The 7,257-nt window shown below is 36.2% G+C and overlaps 1 protein-coding gene across 3 annotated transcripts in view; it reads left to right on the plus strand.

Moving 5' to 3' along the window:
* Window positions 1-214: 214 nt before the first annotated feature.
* LOC145464899 (proline-rich transmembrane protein 4-like) overlaps window positions 215-7,257 on the plus strand; it is an 11,461-nt gene continuing 4,418 nt past the window's right edge. The window contains exon 1 of one of the 3 annotated variants that reach the window (XM_081448710.1): window positions 215-372. The gene's annotated coding sequence lies outside the window, so the exon portion shown is untranslated. Of the gene's footprint in view, window positions 373-5,012; window positions 5,165-5,245 lie in introns of those variants that run through there. The other 2 variants (XM_081448711.1, XM_081448712.1) reach the window with 2 other exon arrangements.

The following is a 7,257-nucleotide window of genomic DNA, read 5'->3' on the forward strand; positions in this document are numbered from 1 at the left end:
ATTAAATTTGTACTTCTCAAAGGAAATTTGATTCCTAAAGAAAGGAAAAAGTTCTCACCCGTTTGAACGAGAGCAGTACCCTATGTTTTGTCACGTGCATTACGAAGAGGAGATTCGAACAGAGCAATTGTTCTATCTGTTTACAAAAAGATATTAATGGGCAGCTGGAATTATACAGCTAAACCACTTGTTTTCAAATTGATTGGAGGCGTATAGTCGGAACCAATCTGATCGCTTTCAATATTACAGATTCCCCTCACGGTATTGCAGTGAAACGTTTTCGTGATGAGACAGTAAGCTAAACAATATGACCAAACTTCCACTTTGAGCGAGGTGGAACAGTTATATTCAACAACAATTTCGGATTCACTGGTAAGTGCAATTTGCCTAAAATGAACTATGAAAGAGATTTTAAAACTCTTGCCAGTGCTAATTTTAATTAATATTTCAACACTTCAATCTCGCTATGGTTTTTGTTACGGTTAACTTCTTCGTCTGGGCAAGACTTAATGGAAGTGAGATACTGTATTGAGTTTTTGTCCGCTGGGATGCGGGAACAATAATCAGGGATAAAAGTTGATCCCTCTCCGTTTAAAGTTCATTATCGTCCCCGCAATAATTCTTAGACTAAGGAAAAGAAATTAGGGTGTGACGTTTGACCGGTGAGAACATAAAATGTTACTGAACCTAGAAAAGTGAAAAGAAACGTTTGAAATGTCCTGATAGTTCCAATATTTTATAATAAAGGCGGAGCTTGTTACGATGAGATAGTTCTGTTTTTCATTTGAGGCGATATTCAGTTCCAAAGATTGAGGTAATGACTAAAATAGTCCTAATTTCACACTCGCATGGAAGGTTTAAGCTCCTAAAAATAGTAACTAGCTTGCAGAACTTAGAAAGTCACTAAGAGATGCCAGTTTAATATTCAATTCAACGGTCGAATTTCGCAGAGTTTTGCTTTCATATCACTATCAATTTGCATGATAGCAGGTGTTACAAGAGGACTGCAATATTGAACAGAATAAACTAAATAAAACCACCACCACCCCCCCGCCCCCGCCTGAATCAATAACGAACTAAAGCTAAACCCAAAACGAGCCATTTTTTCCGTCACTGAAATGGGGGAAGGGGTGGTCATAATTTTTCATTTAAATTGTCCAAGATTGTAACTTTGTGTAGGTTGAAGATGCAGAATCATTAATGTAAATACTTCAGTGCTGTTGGCATCCAAACTACATTGCCAAGCAGCGTGTTTACTTACTGCATCCCTGATTTTCAGTTTTATAACGTGAGGTACGCAAGCTCCAAATTAAAATTACATCTTATTAGTCCAAGTGAATATATATGTTGCATTTCTAGTTAAAAAGGAGCTAATGTAAAAGACTCAAAACTACATGTTATTTAAATGAGTGCATATTGAAACCGATATGTTGCTGTTTCTATGTCATCTAGTCGATCGTAAGATGAAGGCGGTTCACCGGCTAAATACTGTGATGTCTGTGATTAAAGCCCTAGATGCGATACAAGTTTGATGCATTGAGAGACGACCATCGTAATAAAAAGAAGAAAGTTTAATTTGTCTTTTGCTGATTGAAATCCGTGTAAATAGGAAGTGACTGTGAGAAATTAATTTAAGTTAGGCGGCGTTATCAGTTATTTTATTAGTTTTGCTCTCAAATTGACATTTTCAGACCATTCCTTGATGACAACATTGACTGCTGAATAAAATTAACAAATACTGTACTATTGTGCTATTTTTTTTCCAAAGAGTTGTTTGTTACATATAATAATCGAAACATTTCTGTTGGGGCAACAAACGAAAATCTCGAGAAAAATCATTTGATTATTTAAGGGTGTTCGGTTGTAGTGGAAAAAGAAAGACTATTTTTGTTTCCCAGCGCGAAAAACTTTCAAAATAAATGGAACACGTATTGCTTCATTTGCACACCTTACCACAAGTACCAGGCCTTACGCCCATTTTAATACGTATACGAGGCCTGGGTACATAATTTGGTCCCAGGTCCTTTTACTAAACTGATCTGACAAACCAACATTTCGAAAAAATAAACATTACCACAAATGTTTGCCGGCATTCATTTCCAGTTCGCTCGAGAGCTTGCTTCTGTCTGCCCCGGCCACTCCGTGTTTGCCTGATCTCAGGCTAGAAAGTTCCATTAACACATAACTTCTGCTCAGTTTTTGTTTTTAAAAATTAATGCTATGGAACCTCATTGACAATTCTGGCGGTAACAATTGTTCGTCGACAAACAGTCTACAGTACTATTTTCTACTGGAAATTAATTTGTAGCGGAAAGCTGTGTTTTCTTAACTTAACGTTATCTTTTTTCTCATTTTAGAAATTAACCTGAAAGTGCGTCTCGAAAAAGCACAACTATATTACTTAAACTGTCACATACGATTCACTCACTTTCAGAAAACAAAGGGTTTTTAATTTTTTATTTTCAAAAATATGCGGCTAAAAGGCTAAAAAAAAATTACAAATGGATACCCTTTATTGATAAGATGGTAGACTTTTATAGCTACGCTATAATTTGCAGAAATCTTTGAATTTTGGTCAGTTTTACATGTAGTCTTCGTTGACACCTTCAAAAGCCTTGACTATCCTTTCGCGGTGTTCAAATGGGATTCTATTTCTTCGTGGAATTTCTGGAGAAATCTAACTGTCACTATGTCACACGTATACTGTACACCTTTTGCTGTTCATTTACAGAAAATATCCAGTTGTACGCAAAAGGTTCGTAAGAGGCTGAATTTATATCTGCAAGGGGAGGATTGTGAAAATACGATTAAAAAAAGGTACATACGGTCCCTAGTTCTATAATCAAATTTTCGAGGAAAATTGGGCGCGATATCTCTGTTCAAAAGAATTACGCTAATGGCTATTGTTTTCTCTTAATGTTGGGCGAAAACACGGTAATGTCTGTCTCAACGTATAGTACTAAAGATTGTCACCTTCACGGACATGGTTGTACAACAATGCAGTTGATTGTGAGTGCTCATGCAAATTGTGTTATTGAAAGTCTTTTGTTGAAAAAGGATTGTCCAAAAGTGTAAAGAATTGTAGTTTCGTGACAACGAATTTTATTTCAACAAAAATGAAAATACATTTACAGCCAAAGAATGTCAAGGGAAGATACTGTTTATCTTTTGATGATTTTGAATGTTAATACATATACAAATGTTATTCTTGAACGTTCCTTACGCGCAAATGAATGTCATATTGGTGTTAATGAGAGTACATTAACCATAATGAACCAAATTTGAACACAAATGAATGGATATTTTCTGTAGATGAACAACAAAAGGTGTAGTCCGCCCTCTGAGTTGTACGCAAAGAGTTTCGTAAGTGGCCGAATTTATATCTGCAAGGGGAGGATTGTGAAAATATGATTTAAAAAAGGACATATGGTCCCTTGTTCTATAATCAAATTTTCGAGGGAAATTGGGCGAGATATCTCTGTTCAAAGGAATTACGCTAAGAGCGATTGTTTTCTCTTCACGTTACGGGAAAACACAGTAGTGTTTGTCTCACCGCACTAAAGATTTTTACCTTCATGGATATGGTTGCATAATAATGCAATTGATTGTGAGTTCTCATGCAAATTGTGTCATCGAAAGTCTTGTTGAAAACTGATTGTCCTTAAGTGTAAATGATTGTCGTTTCGTGACAATGAATTTTATTTCGACCAAAATGAAAATACATTTACAGTCAATGAATGTCAAATGAAGGTATTGTTTATCTTTTGATGATTTTGAATGTTAATACATATGTAAATGTTATTCTTGAACGTTCCTTACGCGCAAATGAAGGTCATAGTGGTATTAGTGAGAGTCTATTGAACATAATGAAAGAAATTTGGACACAAATGAATGTTTATTTTCTGTAAATGAACAGCAAAAGGTGTAGTGAGTTACCCAAGCTCTTACAAACACAGTTTATGCCCCATCCTAAACAACTTTTTGTTTTAAAATTTGTGTGACGGGAAACAACTAATTGGTATGACTATTCTAGCAAGACTAGGAAAATCGTTCGTTCTTGCATTAGTTGCCATGTATCATGACAAATAGCTGTAGGGGTATTTGATCAACGCTGCTCTATTTAGATAGGTCCTGATATCCCCCGGTGTCAATGTTAGAAAGTTCTCTCTTTACTTTAAGCCATTAAGCATTTTTAAAAAAAAAAAAAGATTCAAACTGGATCTATGAAAAGCTTCAAAGTGCATCATTAATTAAATAGCGCGTGGCTAAGTCATAATAACTTACCTTTTTATCGTCAATACGTTTTGAAGAAACAACATCATCAAAGTCGGAAATCTTCTTTGTGTGTTTGTGTTTTTCAGTGTAGCAAGTGCACCTTTTGTGGGAGGTGTCGACATTACAAAATTACGTTAAATTTGCATTCGGCAATCTCCTTTAATAGCATGCAAGCTTTCAGTGGGTTTCATTTTCGCCTTTAGCGAAATATACAACACATCTGACAGATTAACGAAATTGCAGGTAAATTACAATCTAATCTGAGATAGTATGTCTTTCAATGCCAGATCCATGCGAATTAAGCATCTGCACGCAATTAAATCTAAAGGGATCAAGTCCTCCGCAATGGTTAGTGGCATCTACTGATAAACTTTAATCTTGCAATTTTGTACATAGCGTTTCGTTTTTGTAATGTTAGCGTCAGCAAATGGCTTGATTTCTCACCGCAGGATATTCAGACTCAATACCCAGGGAATCTTACTTCCTTGCCCATATTAAAATGTTTTGACAAGTGATGTTTAATTGAAAATTCTCTCGTTTTATTTGAACTCTTCTTTTGAAACTAAATTTCTCCAGATCATTAAACAATAATAAACGTGCGCCTTTTTTTCTCCCTTTATTTGTTTCTTAATGGCTTAGTTTGCAAAACCTACTCTAACTAGCAGTTTTTCTTTTTTTAATTACGATTTAGATATTATTAAACATGATGAAAAATAACTTTCAATTGCACAGATCTGATCAGCTCATTGGATCAGCATAATATAAATAACAATGGTTTCACACATAATTATTTATATTTTTTTGCGGCAAGGCGGCAAAATGGTATACACTATATTGTAACAAGGCTTTGAGGAAGACGGAATCTATCAACAACTGTTCGCATTTACTGGTAAGTTAAATTGCAAGAAACATTTTAAAAATCATCACACTGGTTTTAATCTTGTAAACACCAATTCCAACGATCGGTGATAATAATTCTGAAATAAGTAATCTTGTAGTCAGTTCTTCACCTCGATTAGATATTACACCGATGTGATTGTGCTTACATTGATATTTCCTTTCTTAGTTATTGCAGCGCACGTTCATAATATTCCCAAAAATATTAGATACACAGTTAACAATGAATCTTTAAAAGTGGCGATCGAAGTGTTACCAATTTAAGAACTCACACAAGCAAGAGGAAGAATGGAGAGATAGGATGTGACTCAGTACTGAACGAAGGAAACACTTCTTTAATTACGAACTCGCGAGTAATTAAGAAATTGCCTGATCAGTTTTCAACTTGATAAGATATTATCATCGTGATGACACCAGTTCGATCGAGCAGGAGTCGCTTCCTGGTAGAGCAGGCGTTCTGTTTCAATTTGAGCCGATTACAGTACATTGAAACAAAGTGCCGACATCCTGTTTCGTTCAGGCATAACTGATTACATTGCATGCAATTATTACCTGCATCGTGGTGATTCACAAAGGTTCGCAAGCACTCCATGCAGCTACTACAAATTCGCAGAGCTCTTGATGTCAGCAGGCACAACGAAAATGTAATAATAACTGAATACGCAATGATATATATCATAGGGCCTCTTTTTTGTATTGAGAGGCCAGAAAAGACTTAAAATGGCTCAATTCAAGTTCCTCACAATTTTAGGCGAATTTTAGTTCTGTACATGCTGTTGTTTTTAAACTGTTTCAAAAATATAGTGTTTATATTTTCGGGCAGCTGTTTGGTTGGCTTAATCTCCACTTCTTTCTTTTTCTTCATGGAATTTGCTTCAATTCCTTTGGACTATAGCATCTCAATGATTGCCGAATTTGTCGGAGCGCGTCTATTTTGATCTCCGTTTTGATAAGCCTCAGTTTCCCTCGTTCGTACGCAACTAATTCGAGCAAAGAATTGCAGTTCTTACCAAGCTTATTAATTTCTATTGGTTATGGGTTATTGAGTATTGTCAGTATCGACCTTTCCCGATCCTTTTCAAGCTAGCCCAATGTAAACACGACGTCACTCGTTCTCAAGACATCGCTTGCGAGACTCGTAGGATGGTGGGAAGAAGGGAATATAGTCCTCCTCAGTTTCGCTCCTTCCCGTCATCCTCTCATCCTAACTAATTTCTGAAGAGAGATATGGAAGACGAACCACTCTTCCGGACTATTTGCGCTATTTTCTTTGTGCATTTCTCAAGTTTCAAGCCATAGGTGGTTAGACGTCTCATAAAAGACCAACCTATATGTAACATAATTACCGTTTTTAATTCCCTTATCCGCGCATGGTCCATGCATATAAATACCAGTAATTGAACCGTGCAGTTTGACTTTTTTTCTATTTTTTGTGTGGAGCGCTTGCTTTTTTTTTTGCCCGAAACGCTCGACGTAGATAACCTTTTCAAGTAGTAAGAAATATAACAAAAACTCTCATTGACCTCTCGATGTACATAGCCTAGTTCTTTTTTTTGCTCGAGACGAAGCCTCGGTCCACAAAATTAGTTGGGCAATATTCCTTATATTAACCTCATACTTGGTCAATAACAACTTCAAAATAACGTACGTGACCTAGCCCCGGGTTAGGGCTGTTCTGCAAACTATTTATTTACAGGAAAGTTTACCACACCTGTCTCTCTATTTGTCCCTAAATCTTAATTATAGGTTTGGTTAACTTAATTATTTGTCACCCGTTGATTAGTGATGTCTCCGCGACGTGTGTCGAAAAAGGTCGAGGGTAGTTCAGAAATTAAATAATACGTAAACATGGAGAATGCCGTTCTTGAAAGAGATGGGCGTTAGCTAGCCAGAGTCAAGTAAAAAGAGGGTTGAAAGCAATTCTACTCTGTCAGCAAGTAGTTATATTGGGGCGAGCAAATCTGGACATCGTAGAGAGATAGACGTTATTGCCTCGCAAAATATTCTTGGGAGCCATCTTTGTAAAATGTTGTTCCCAGAATTCGCACATTAGTGCTCCAAAACTTAATTTCATGAGCAAATGTT

The sequence above is a fragment of the Orbicella franksi genome, chromosome 13 (genome assembly GCF_964199315.1).
Source record: "Orbicella franksi chromosome 13, jaOrbFran1.1, whole genome shotgun sequence".
Lineage (NCBI taxonomy): Eukaryota > Metazoa > Cnidaria > Anthozoa > Scleractinia > Merulinidae > Orbicella > Orbicella franksi.